The sequence below is a fragment of the Gracilinanus agilis genome, chromosome 1 (genome assembly GCF_016433145.1).
Source record: "Gracilinanus agilis isolate LMUSP501 chromosome 1, AgileGrace, whole genome shotgun sequence".
In the NCBI taxonomy this organism is placed as follows: Eukaryota; Metazoa; Chordata; class Mammalia; order Didelphimorphia; family Didelphidae; genus Gracilinanus; species Gracilinanus agilis.
In genome coordinates, this window is record NC_058130.1 from 164,842,037 (window position 1) to 164,856,967 (window position 14,931).

The 14,931-nt window shown below is 38.5% G+C and overlaps 1 protein-coding gene across 1 annotated transcript in view; it reads left to right on the forward strand.

The window, feature by feature from the left end:
* The first annotated feature begins 5,338 nt into the window (after positions 1 to 5,338).
* Positions 5,339 to 14,931, forward strand: part of NUDT2 (nudix hydrolase 2) — a 40,824-nt gene continuing 31,231 nt past the window's right edge. The window contains exon 1 of the mRNA XM_044657245.1: positions 5,339 to 5,376. The gene's annotated coding sequence lies outside the window, so the exon portion shown is untranslated. The remainder of the gene's footprint in view (positions 5,377 to 14,931) is intronic.

The window sequence follows — 14,931 nt, forward strand, 5'->3', positions numbered from 1 at the left end:
AATGCAACCACCAACAATTTGGAAATAGGTCTTGATCAAGGACACATGACAAAACTAGTGGAAATGTGCATTGGCTATGGGTGGGGGGAGTGGGGGGGGAGGGTGAAGGGGAAAGGAGGAGCATGAATCATGTAACCATGTTAAAAATGAATATTAATAAATGTTAAAAAAAATCTAAATCTAAGTGAGTAGTTGAATATACAAATATAACTCAAGAAATCATTCTTTTTTTACTGGCAACATCATTCAAGAGTCCTTCACATTTTAAACTCAGAAGTTTGTATTTTATCTTAGAGGCAATAGGGAACCACTGAAGCTTAAGTAGGGCAGGAATATAACCTGGATCTGTGCTGTGGGAAGATTATTTTAGCAATTGTGTGAAGGATAGATTGGAGACTGGAAATAAAGAAGCTAATTAGGAGGCTACTATAATGATCCCAGTTAAAGGTGATAAGGGCTTGAATTAAGGTAGCAGCTATAAAAGGAAAAAAAGGGCAGATGCAAATGATGTAGCAAAGTTAAAATTGACAAGATTTGACAACTGATCAAAGGGTGATGTAAGAGAGGTGGAAGATTCCAATCTGTAAACCTGGGTAATTGAAAGTATAGTGGTCATGTAACCATGGAAAATTTTTTCTAAAAAAATAAAATATTTAAATCATAAAAAAAAAAAAAGTATAGTGGTGGGCAGCTGAGTGGCCCAGTGGATTGAGAGCCAGGCCTAGAAATGGGAGGTCCTGGGTTCAAATTTGACCTCAGATACTTCCTAGCTGTGTGACCGTAGGCAAGTCATTTAACGTCCGTTGCCCAGTCCTTACCACTCTTCAGCCTTAGAACCAATCCATAGTATTGATTCTAAGACGGAAGGTAAGAGTTAAAAAAAAAAAAAAAAAAAAAAAAGGGAAATATAGTGGTGCTGGCTGCATAAATAAAGAAGTTTGGAGGAATACTGAGTTTATTAGAAAAGATAATGAATTGCATTTTGTGCATATTAAGTTGGAGATGTTAATGAGATCCACTAGGAGCTATCTAACAGGCAGTTGGTGAAGAACTGGAGTTCAGGAGAGATTAGAGATGTATATTGTATACAGACTTGAGAATCATCTGCAGAGATGATAATTAAACCCAGGGGAGCTGATGAGATCACCAGAAGAGAGGGCTTAAAGAGAAAAAAGATGACCCAGGATGGGGCCAAGGGAACAATAATACATAAGGGGCAAGAGTTGGAGAATGATCCAGCAAAGGAGACTGATAGGAGGAAAACTGGAAGAAGAATGACAAAGGCCATCAAGGAGGGCAAAAGATATGTGCTTTACAGATGGCAGTATTATTACAAATATCATCTTACTTAAGCTTCACAACTATCCTATAAGGAAGCTACCACAAGAATTATTATCCCATTTTACAGATGAGGAAACTGCACCTCAGAATGTTTAGCTGACTTGCAAACAATTGGAAAGCAACTTTCCAGACTGGGATTTGAACCCAAGTCCAATAGTTTTTCATTACACTATTCTGCCTTCAATTTATCAAATTCTCAAAAGCATTTAACTCATAAGTATACTAAGCAAATGTGGCTGCCCAGAGAAATTCTAGGAGATCCCAAGAGATTCTATGATAATGAGAACTGTTGACAGGAGCTATAGTATTCTACTAACATGTCCATAAGTAAAGGACCAAATTAAATAGAGTAGATATAATAATAATGAACTTAACTTATTAGATGCAGTATGGCAGAGTAAATGGAGGGCCAGGAAAATAAATCAAGTCAATAATTCTCAATGTTATAAGTAGCTTTCTAAAAGTCTAAGTTACAGACAAATGGCCAATCTATTTTGGAATTCTTTACATTGTTTAAATCATAGGCCCACAATGGTAAACAATACAAGGATCCACTGGTTTACTATTTTGAAAAATTCTTTCATTTCAGTAAGTCAGAAACTTAATCAGAGTCACAGGATCATAGACCACAGCTGGAAAGATCTCAGAAGCCAGTTAGTCTTACAAATCCTTCTATCATTTTACAGATGACAATTTTTGAGGTCCAGGGATGTTAAGTCAATCACTCTAGAAATTCAGAGGATCTAGAACTAGAAGAGACCTCAGAGGTTACAATGACAACTTAAAATTATATAAGATGAAGGAGATCATTCACTTATATGCCTGAAAATGACAGAGATCTTGATTAGTTCTTTCCAAGTAAACACTATAGGTAGCATAGTATTGTGATGTATTTACTAAAAGGTAGAAAAAAATAAGATCTATGTGTTCCCTCTGAAAAGCTAAAAGTATGGTACTTACTTGCTAAATTCCAAACTAAGCAGAAGATTTGCAGCAATGTCCAATATATTATAAGACTGAGACAAAATTACATACTGGCTTTTTAAACAGCCATATCAGTATGACTTGTGAGCCACACATTAGAGCATATCAAAACCATTAGCAATGAAATCCTAGAAAACTGCCAATCTATCATCATTGAAACAATCTCCTCCTGTAACAAAACTCTGCTTGATTTTCACATCAGCAGAGGGATATCTAAACAGATATTGTATAAGCTGATGGGACACGACAGGCACAACAGGGACGATGTAACCATTCTTCCCACCCCCTCCCTCACACCGTGCTTTAAATGCCCTCTGATATGAGGTAAGCTACGGACAGCAAAGCATTAGACACATTAAGCCTATAGCATATCACAACAAAGCAGTCTCATTTTAAGTGAAAACATCAAGCCATTCTAATTAGGCTGCAATCATCAAAACCAAAGACTCAATCTTCATGTTGAAATGATAAGGAAAGGTCAGTGGCAAACTTCAGATCTATCTGCATATATGGATCACAACTCCAACAATGACATTATTTTCATATGAAGGCAAATCATGCATTATACACAGTGGAATCAATTATTTATATTCCTGATGCTGGGGCCTTAGTACCAACAGACTTGTTATAGATTTCCTACTTTATATGCTGAGAGTGATAATTGCCTACCTCAGAAAAATCACTCACTGAATATTCTGTTTCTGACAGTGGAAAGAAGAGATGCTCCATGGGAGGAATAGTTTCCTTCCATAACCTCAATATTCACAGAATTAGAAATCAAGTAGTGAAAATGCATGACCATAAATGAATTTCTTTTACAACTTCAATCATCTCAAAAGCTGGAGATATTCTAAAGAAGAAATGCACTACCATTCAACCCTCCAGCTTTAGCAGCCTCATCTGTAAAATGAAGGGATTGGTGGTCTCTAAGGTTCTTTCCTCCTTTCCAGATCCCAATCTATGATCCTATGATTCTATGACCTTTCAAGGCAGCCCATTTTCATATTTGGATATTCTAACTGTTAAGAAAGTTTTTTTCTTGCATGAAGACTAAACTTTTGATTCTTTGTGAAATGCAATTTGAGCAATTGTTTCTGTATGTGCTGCAAACCTTTTCCTTACCTCTTCAGCAACCTTAGTTACTGAAGGTCCAGAAAAAAAAATTTTCTTACCACCAAAATCCTTGGCACCTGTTAAATGGTTAAATATCAGAAACAGATTTTATCAGTGGAAATGGCATTAAAGGAGATGGATTACATCTGCATTACTACTGTACCCTAAGGATCATGGAGTTTTTTCTCCTAACAGGTAGCTGAAAATGTGTTTTCTCTCCATTAGAGTCAGTCACTGGGGCAGCTAGGTGGTACAGTGGATTGAGTGCTGGACTTGGGGTCAGGAAGATCAGAGTTCAAATCCAACTTTAGATACTAGCTGTTTGACCCTGGAGAAGTCACTAACTCTGTTTGCTTCAGTTTGTCCATCTGTAGCATGGCTAATAGCCCCAACTCCAAGGATTGTTTTAAGAATCAAAAAAGATAATACTTGTAAAGCACTTAGCATAATGTCTGGCACATGGTAAGTACTATATAAATATATTAAGCTATTATTTTTTTTAGAGGCTCATTACAATGCAAGTTCCTTCAGGTCTGGGGCCCACAGCTCTGCACGAAGTTAAGTATATTATCAATGCTTTCTGATTCATTCATTCAATGATAAAGCAGCATAATTTATTTAACAAGTTATCATAAATTTGCAGATCCATTTATCAAAACCATTCTGGAATCAACTTAAATGTTCAGATAACAAGTTTCATATCCTACACAGTAGAGGGCTTCATGCTATCTAAGGTCTAGATGAAACCAACTACTGAAGGGTGAGTTTCGATTAGAGGGAAAGAGAGGGGTATAATTTTGCCCTACAATGCCCTTAAGAAAGGTTAGCATTGGAAGAGGGTTCTTTTAATGTTGGGGGCTCTAGATAGCCATGGGGCAGTTTGAAAGTAGAGACTGTCTTACCAAACTTCCTGGTATCCTCACGGTTTAGCACCGCCCCGGCACATAGTGGGCGCTTAATCAATGTTTATTGACTGATTGACTGACTGAATGACTGTTGGCGCGGAGTGGCTAACAGTTAAAAAAAGAGAGAGAGAGAGAGAGAGGAGGAAAGGTCTTCGAAACAAGTTTGATCTACTTCATGATACAGCCTGGAAAGAGGCCTAAATGCCAATTCTCCTATTCCCGCCCAGAATCCCCACAGGGGGAGAGGGCGGGGCGGGAGATCTGACCCTCCGTCTCCCAGAGCTTCACTGGCCCTTCCAGCCTCCCTAAACCTGGGGCCACGCGGTTGCCTCCACCTTCACCCCACTACCAGCACCGAATCTTCTCCCCATCTCCCTCCCACCGTTGTCGAGCCACACACGACCCCCTCCATCCCTAGCCTCGGCTTTGTACACCCCGAACGTCTCCCAGGCCCCCTCCAAATATCTACTCTAGCCGCGTTTCCCCACTTCGGGAACGCCATTTCCCCTCTCTCACTTACCCGGGCTTCCGAACCTTTGACTGTTCTAGCTCAGACGCACCGGGGCAAAGCCCCAGGTGACCCGCCCGTGTGTCAACAAACCGACAGGATTGGAAGGCCAGACTGTGTCCCCATGGCAACACCGTCAAGCGCCCGTTCGAACGCTCGCGCCGACTCCCGCGCGCGCCGGCCAGGCCCGGGAACCCACCAATGGAAACCCTGGGAGGAGAAGGAGCGAGGGAGTGGGTCGAGTTACCCCACCTTCATTGCTCTTAGACCAATCAGAAGCTACTAGGAAACAGTGGGAGGGGAAGCGACAGTTCCCGGCGAACCCAGAAGCTATAACTTCTCCCGCCTGCTCTCTCTCTTGTCTTCCTCCAGTGGGTGAGGAAATCTCGCGATAGCTATATGCAAGGGGAATAAATGGAACTGTAGCAAAATCTATTGGACCTTCCGTCTCAAAACAAAGCTTATTTATTGGTAGAGGAAGTGTCAGTCCCTGTTAAGTCCCACCCACGCCCGCAATTCCTGGAGGTAAGCAAGTGGGCTTTACAGCCTTGAACCCCAGTTTGAGTCCCTAAATCCTCTTGAAAATAGGGGTTTTATTAACCATTATCCTAGGAGAAACTGAAGCATTAGAGGGGTCATCCAGCCTGAAGTTTCGGGAATGGGGAAGATACTTTCTATTTATGTTGTAGTGTGTATTTTACTAATATTTTTGTAAGTTGTTTCCATTTAATACAATATAAACTCCTTGAGGGAAGAAACGATGTTTTGGGGTTTTTTGGTCTTTCTATTCTTAGCACCAGACATTTGTGTTTGCCCCACTTTAATCGTGGCTAGTTGAATGAATAAGTGCTTTGAGTGGGATTCCAGACCTGCTGATGCCAGGGTCTCCAAAGCATTGTTTGCAAGAAGTTATCTCCTGCTCTAGCCCATTACAGTAATCCCTTACACAGCGCTCGGGAATTAGGGACACAACGCCTCCGAGATCTGAAAAATACGCGTTAAAATTTTGGGGCCTCCTTTTGTAGGAGAGAAGTATGACTTTGTCTTTTATGGGGTTTTTATTGTACCTTATTATAAAATTTAGGTTAAGTATTTTCGTCATAGGCATTATATAGGCCAATGTGAAGTAAAAATACTGTATAAAATATGAAAAAATATTAAAAAAAATTTAATGAAACATTTTAAATGAATAATACAGAACATGCAATATTATACCTAACAGTATATACATTTATGCATTTATGAGTAAAATTTAAAGATATCTACATTTCTAGACTTTATCCTTCATCTACTGGCTTTGTGGTTTTTTTCAGTAACTTTTTACTTTAATTTTTAAAAAATTATGTATATTTATGGTATTAAAAGATAAAATAGGTTTATATTCTATAATGCTATACACATGCATTTCTGAGTTTCTAAACTTTTTTCACTTGTTGTCTTTTGACCTTCTTGTCTGTGGCTTCTGTAAAACTCACAGAAAATTTCCATTTAATTTCTTATGCCAACTCCTGAGATGTTCAAATCCAGATGGGGAAAGTCTCGATGTGGAAGGGATACCTGTATCTCAGTTGGGACCTAGTTTGTTGGACCATGTGAGAGGACTTTGGCTCTTGTCCTTCTAGGAATATCCTCTTTGGTGCTAGGGGTTGGGAATAGGAGGAATCACTAGCCCTGCTTTGAAGCATTTTATAGTTTGTTGAGGAGTTGGGTTAAAGGGGTAATAAAGCACCAATAGCTAATATCAGAGATCGAGAGAAATGCAATGGCAAGAGATCCAGACAAAGGGATAAGAATTTTGAGCTGGTGGAAGCCACTTCAGTTAGTTGTAGGGATTGGCAGTTATTAGAGAAGACTTAATAAAAGAAATGCCGTCTGAGTTGGGGCTTGAAAAAAGTTAGAAATTTCAGGAGCTGTTGGTGAAAAAAAATGGTTCGTGCAAAGATATGGAACATGGAAAGAGAAAAGTCCAGTTAGGGTGGAATTTGGGAAGAGGAGTAGTATGAAGCATGTTGGAGCTAGTACAGAGAGTTTCAAATGTTAGGAACAGGTATTTATATTCTAGAAGAACTTTACGGAATGCTTGAAGACAAGGATGAGATGCTAATGAGGAAAGAAAAGAAGCAAAATGTATGGTATCAAGGAGAAGCCAGAGGTCAAAGGAGGAGAATATATAGAGAGGTGGGGGTTGATCAGATAATCCAGAGAGAACTAGGAACTGAAAAAACTGACCAAAAAATTAGATTTTTTGATTAGGAGATCATTGATATTTGAGAGAATAATCTCAGTAGAATGGTAGAGATGGAAGCCAAATTACAAAGGGTTAAAAAGTGAATAGTAGAGGACTTGGAGTAATCATGGTGGTGCCACAGATAACACTGATGAATCTGATGGAGAGTTACATACAATGAAGTAAGGAAGAACTGGTTAAAAAACGCTTTATAATGATGAAGGTGAGCAGAGATGAAAATTTAAAGAAAGGTGGTTTGAGATTGAAGATACAAAGCTGGGTGCCAGTAATGTTGATAAATTAGAAACAACAGAATTTAATAACTAATTGAATGTGTTGGGAGTCATGGTTAGGAGCCTGGGAAACTAGAATAATGTTATCATTACTGTAAAATTGAAATCTTACTGAAGAATATGAGGTAATACAGGTTTACAAGGAAAGTTGAGTTCCAAATGGGTTGAGTTTGGGGTTCAATAGAAGCAACAGGCTATAGGCATGGAGCTCTGGGAAAATGTGGACATTGGATATAGAAATTTGTGAGTTGTCTGTATTAGAAATGATTTTTGAAACCATGTTTTTCATGGTTTTGTCTCATCTAGACCAAAGTGGAGGAATAGAAACAGAAGAGGAAGATAATACACGTTTAAGGCCTTATATTGATCTCAGCTCAAATGTTACCAGAAAATGCTTTTCCTAACTATTGAGAAAGGTCTTTGATGAATTTTTTTAAAAAAAAAAAGGCTTCAGTAAAACTTTTTTCCCCACCAAAATCCCTGCCCTCATAGAGCTTACTGCACGGTAAAGGATATGAGATGCACACACCTATATATGTATAGTGTTATATATGTATATAATTAAATTTTGATGGAAATTGTGATGTCATCTATACAGATTGAAAAATACCTTTACAATGTATCAATAATGAAGTCAACAGAAATCAAATGATTATTTCAACAGATACAGAAAAGGCTTTTGAAACATACCACACTCATTCTTATTAAAAATGCTATTGAGGGGCAGCTGGGTAGCTCAGTGGAGTGAGAGTCAGGCCTAGAGACAGGAGGTCCTAGGTTCAAACCCGGCCTCAGCCACTTCCCAGCTGTGTGACCCTGGGCAAGTCACTTGACCCCCATTGCCCACCCTTACCAATCTTCCACCTATGAGACAATACACGGAAGTACAAGGGTTTAAAAAAAATGCTATTGAGGAGTAGAAACAGAAGAAAAACAATTGCTTGATCACATGGTTTGATGGGGATATGATTGGGGATGTAGACTCACAATCACCCTAGTGCAAATATCAATAATATGGAAATAGGTGGAATTGCACATTGGCTACAGGAGGGGGGTGGGAGAAGGGGAGGGAAAGAATATGAATCATGGAAACATGGAAAAATTTTCTTAATCAATTAAATAAAATTTTAAAAAATAAATGAAAAGTAATTTCCACCCTTAAAAAAAGGAAAATAAATAAATAAATGACACTAGCGAATATTGAAATAAATGGAACATTACTCAAAATGATAAATAGCATCTTTCAAAAACCAACAGCAAGCATTATCTGTAATGGGGATAAACCAGAAACCTTCTCAATAAGATCAGGAGTGAAACCATGTCCTTTCCATATGGTTTATATAAAGGATCCATCCAATACACTGGAAGCTTTCCTCTCATTCTTTTACTATCTCGAGGGTATGGATGTCTTATTGTCCTTAATTTGTAAATTTATTAAAAGAAATTCAAGGAAAGTTCTTTGGGAGGTCTAAAGAATGGTTACTACCTACCTGGGAAATTAGGAAGACTTTAATCAAAGAGTTTTATTTGAGTTGGACTTTAAGAGACCAGAAGGACGTGATTCCAGGAATAAGGAAAAGTCTGAACAAAGTCCTACAAGCACAAAAGATAAGAAGAACAGTTTGGTCAGAATGTAAAGAATATCAAGAGGAATAATAAAAAATGAAACTGGAAAGTTTAAGAGGTACCACAATGTTAAGAATCTTAAATGCCAGATAACTATTGGAAGCTTTCTTAGTAAGCAACAGGAAACTGTTGAGGAGGTAACCCTACTGGCTTGCTCTGGACAGGTTTGCAGCTGTTTTGTTATATTCAGCACCTTGTACTACCAGTTCCCTCATTGTTTCATTGACTGTTCTGGTCCCTGCTCTGCTGTTTCCCTGCCCCTGCCCAGTGGCCTGGATTGGGCAAGGCTCCCTGCTCTTAGCTTTTCAATGCGGGCACTCTGCTGACACATGGAAGTGAGTAGGTTCCTGCAGTTCCAGTTCTCCCTTTCTGTTCCCTTGTAGCCTCAGTGCACCACTGCTAGTGAGAGTTTGTAGGGTTCCTGCCTTCTCTGCCTTCTATACCTGTTTAGAGCATTTCATTTTGGGCTCCTTCAGTTCTACAGCCTTCTGGTAGGGTCATAACATGTTGGGCTGCTCCAGGTTTTGCTGGTTCTTGAATATATTGTGCTGTCTAGGCCATTCTCTTCTTTCCCAGTGAGATATGTTCCTCCAACTTTCCTTTGTTTTGAGGCAATTTATTTTCTTTGTGTATGGTGGGGGGTGAGGGGTGGGGAGGGATCAGAGGAGTGAAGCATCCTTTACTCCACCATCTTAGCTCTCAGCATCCCAATAAGAAACTAATGAAGATTTTTTCCCTTTTTTTTTTAAAACCCTTACCTTCCATCTTAGAATCAACACTATGTATTGGCTCCAAGGCAGAAGAGTGGTAAGGACTAGGCAATGGGGGTTAAATGACTTGCCCAGGGTCACACCTAGGAAGTGTCAGAGGCCAGATTTGAACCTAGGACCTCCCATCTCAATCCAATGAGCCACCCAACTGCCCCCACTAATGAAGATTTTTAAACAGAGCAATGACATGACTAGATTCTATGCACAGAGCCAAGATTACAAATATGAAAAATGGGGAATATTGGAACCATATTTAAGGCAAACAGAATAATAAGCTTTTTTGAAATGTGTTAAGTTTGAAGTCCTGATGGAAGTAAAAATTTTATTATAATTAGAGATGAAGATCTAGAGCTCGGGGGGGGGGGGGGGGGAAGTTAGGGCTAAAGCATTTGGGAGCTGGAGAAGAGGTAACAGTCAAAGTGTTGGGTTTGTGTGAGGTTGCTGAAAGAAAGTGCAGAGAGAGAAACTGAAGAACTTCCTGGGAATACTTGAGGATTCCTGAACAAGGATGAGATGTGAGTGAGGAAGATGAAGGTTGTTAAGAGAGGTGGGAAAAGAAGCAAAACAGTATGGTATCAAGGAGAAGCCCGAGGTCAAAGGAGGAGAAAATATTTAGAAGTAGAGGTTGATCAAATAATCCAGAGAGGTCCGGGAAGTTCTAAAAAAATTTTTTTGGGTTTCAATAGAATGGTAGAGATTGTGAAGGGTTAAATTTTGGGGGTAGGAGTTTGAACAAAAGTTAGGAAAGCAGTTTCTTAAACACAAAACACTTACTTTATTATTAGGAAAATATGGATAGGAAATGGAAAGGAGGAAAGTGAGAGTAATCTTATAATATCTTATAACTATATCTAAAATCTCAATCCTACTTAAAATTTTTCTAGAAAACCCTTAATCTATTTGCCTTTGAGGGCAGTGCCTTCTGCCAGAGCCAGGCTCCAGCCTAATTTTTCTACTCTGACTAGCTAATAATTTACCTACTATCTATATACTGATCTACCCAAGATAATCAATAATCAATAAGGCTGTCTCGTCATAGTCCCAGAGAAAGCAAGCCACACACTCCCCTCCTCAGGCGACCCAGACAAAAAACACCTTTCCAACTGCCTGCAACTTACTAACCACACTCAGCCACACCCTTCTGTCACCAACTGACAGTTTGCACAGCAGAGGGGCTCTTACTCAGAAATCTTTTTGATCCTTTGCCTCTTAAATAGAAAAAGGGAGAAATTAAGAAAAACTCTCCTAACATATCCCCCCTGAGATCCATTGGGTGACCAGTCTTCCCAATGGATCTTTCAAATAAAACTGTCCTATACTCTATATCAGTGATGGGCAAACTTTTTAAAGAGGGGGCCAAAGGAAAGGGGATGCTCATCTGTCAGGTCTGTTTCTAAGGCAACTCTTTGGAAGTTTCATTGTATTGTATCCTACTCATTGTATTTGTCAGATTAGGAATAATGTCACGGGGCTGGATAGAACATTTCAGGGGGCTGCATCTGACCCGCGGGCTGTAGTTTGCCCATCATTGCTCTATATTACAAACAGGGAGAAGTGAAGAGAGAAAGAAAGAAAAAGAAAAATAATTCTTGCAACATGCAAGTGTCAAATAATATACATTTCTAAATATTTACAGTTACAGAATCACAAAATTCATATTATACTCCAGTGATTCCCAAAGTGGGCGCTACCACCCCCTGGTGGGTACTGCAGCAATCCAGGAAGGCGGTGATGACCACAGGTGCATTTATATTTCTTATTAATTGCTATTAAAATTTTAAAAATTAATTTCCAGGGGGCTAAGTAATATTTTTTCTGGAAAGGGAGCGGTAGGCCAAAAGAGTTTGGGAACAACTGCTCTACATAAATAAGAACCTAAAGATATTAATTCAAATAAACCTTATAGTTACTATGCACAAAAAATAAACAAGAACCTTATATATACATTATGTATTTCTAAAAATAAATGAGAACCTTATATATACATTATATATATCTAATATCCACCTTACATATGCATTATATACATCTAATATGTTGATGGCAAACCTATGACTGACACGTGTAGCCATTTTCTATGACACACAGCCGCATGGGGCTGCATACAGAGAAGTATGGGGCCACATGCCAAGGATGAATCATTTGCTGTAGTGTAGTATAGACACTCTGTGCACTATAGATGACAATTCTGCCTATATTAATTTACCTATTTTGGTTTATTAAATACAGTTGTATATTTCAATTATATATTTTTGTTATTTAAACTATAAATATTGTGAAATTATGTTTTTTTTTTCTCAAAGTGACATACCACCCAAGTTATCCTTGGTTTTTTGGTGAATTTTGACACACCAAGCTCAAAAGGTTGCCCATCACTGATCTAATATTATCTTCCCTGAGGTGGACCTAATATTAATATCCCCCCTGAGTTGGGTGTTGATCAACACGTATAATGCTTTATAATGCTTTACCATTTACATATCAATTAGTTATCATAATCCTTAAAAGTAAATTAATAATAATTATTTTAAATAGCAGTCCTAAATTTTATAATATAACATAAATTATGCACTTACCTATTATGAATTACTTATTCTATTTACAGCAACAAATAAGTTCAGGAATTTATTGAAATATTCTTGAAAATAGAGTCCAGTTTGTAGTCTTCTTCTTGATGAGTTAAATGTCCTTAAAAACAGTGTCCAATTGTATGTATAGTCTTATTTTTGATTCTCACTTTTGACGGCAGATACTCTTTTTACATGCAATCAATGGATCCATGATGTCCTCTCTCCTATCTTGATTACTGTACTTGAAATGTCAAAAGTACTTGAAATGGACATTCCCAGGCCAGCTGAGTTCCTCCAGTGCACCAAAAGTTCTTTATATGCATTGTATCTCCAGGTTGTAGATTATGTAACAAAAAGTCTATAGGTCCAGCTTGCACTACAGCTCCTGATTCATGTAGTTCTTATTCTGGTTTGTAGATCTCTTATATATGTAGTAATAGTTGTATCTCCTCCTAAAACTGACATTTAGGTAGGGTTAAATGGTTTAACATGTATAGGTGGATGACCAAACAACATCTCAAATGGTTGTAAGGGTTAAAAATTAAAGGTTGTACTAAATGTATAAAAATGTGATCACCAAAAAATTACTCAAATCAGAATTACTTTTTATAGTAGTTTATTTACAAAAGGAGAATGAGTGAAAATAAGGAAATGAGAGAGAATAGATAATTACTGTGGCCCAGTCTGAACCAGGCAGGGCTTCAGAGGCCCCAGCAAAGAGGGGCCCAGAGGTATATTAAACAAGGGTTCTAGCCATGAGGCCTCTTCCAAGATGAGGGGCCTCTCCGGAGGCTAGTACCTCCAGAAAAGCCAGGAAAAGGAGTCAACCTTTTTCGCTCACTCATGTGGTAGTTCTAAGGGAACACCCAAGAGTAGTCCAGGGTCCCAAGCCAGAGCTCCTTCAAGGTCAAGTTCGAAGGTGAAAGAGCTGGTCACAGGAAGTTTTTCCCACTTTTAAAGTCCATTCCTTTCATCACTTCCTACGCCTTTCTTCCACTTTATGTGGACCAATTGCAACTTTAGCTTTGCTTAGGACTGCCAAGAGGGCAGTCAGTGGGTTTCTGATTCATCATCCACTATAGCGCACGTGGGTCACAGATCTCCCCATACTAAAGGATAAGTGGGGTATATAGGCTTCTGGTGATTAAATCTAAAAGTGGGAGAGGGGAGAGTTAATCCTATCTTTATATGGTGAGATGTGTAGATCTCCCCTTGGTCTACTTCGCAGGTAGAACAATGTTAAAGGTAAAGTGTGAGGCCATTTTAAATGAGTCTCAGCACATAATTTTCCTATCATTGTCTTTAATTCCCTGTTCATTCTTTCTACTTGTCCTGAGCTCTGTGGGTGGTATGGCACATGAAATTTTGGTGTTATACCTAGGCAAAAATATATTTTGATAAAACTGAATCTGTAAAATGTGTTCTCCTGTCCGAGTGAATTCTTGCTGGTAGACCAAATCTAGGTATAATTTCTTTTAGCAATATTTTGGCTATAAACACTGCCATTGCTCGTTGTGTTGGAAATGTCTCCAGCCATCTGGTTAGCTGGTCTACTATCACTAAACAAAATTTGTAATGTCCCACTTTGGCATTGTTATAAAGTCAATTTGGAGATGTTCAAATGGTGTGTAGGCTAATGGACATCCCCCAAACACTTTTCCTCGAAAGCTATGCTGGTTATAGGCTTGGCATGTTGCATAAGCTACACATACTTTTAAGGCAATGTTTGTTATGCCAGGGGCTGGCCATACTTTCTTTACCAAATCTACAATGCCTTGCGTTCCAAAATGACCATTTTTATGAATTGAGTGACAGATTTGTTGATAAAATGTTCTTGGAAGTATTGGTTTACCTTCCAATGCCATCCATACACCATTAATTTGTTTAGCCTTAAAGTTTTGCTTCCATTTTTTTTACCTTTTTCTCATTATACACAAGTGACAAATCTGCTTCATTTATAATTTTCAAATTAAAATCAATCCAGGGTCTTCTATGGCAGTGAGTTTTGCAGCAACATTTGCCTTGTGGTTTCCTTTTGAAACAAAGTCCATTCCACCTATGTGAGCAGAGCAATGTATGACCTCTAGGGATTCAGGTAGTTGTAAAGCTGTAAGAACTTCAATGATAATTTTGGCATTCGCAATAGTTTTGCCAGTTGATGTTAAGAAACTTCTTTGTAGCCAGAGTACCCACAGCATGATATATTCCAAAGGTATACTTTGAATCTGTGTTGATTGTTGCTTTTTGTCTCTTGCAATCATACAGGCTTATTTCAATGCTATTAACTCTGCACCTTGTACACTTAGATTTGATGGAAGTGAAGCTGACCACAGGGTTGCAAATTCTGTGACTATAGCTGCTCCAGTGTAACACATACCATCTTCTCATAAATAAAGAACCATCTGTAAACAAAATTAGATCTCCATTTTCTAATGGAGTGTCTAGTAGATTTTCACAAGGCTTTTCTGCCATAGACACTAATGATTCGCAACTATGTAATGGTTTTCTCCTGAGATTGGCAAATCTGGAAGCAATGTAGCAGGGTTGAGTATTGTACAGCGTTTCAAAGTGATGTTTTCATTGCCTAGTAAAGT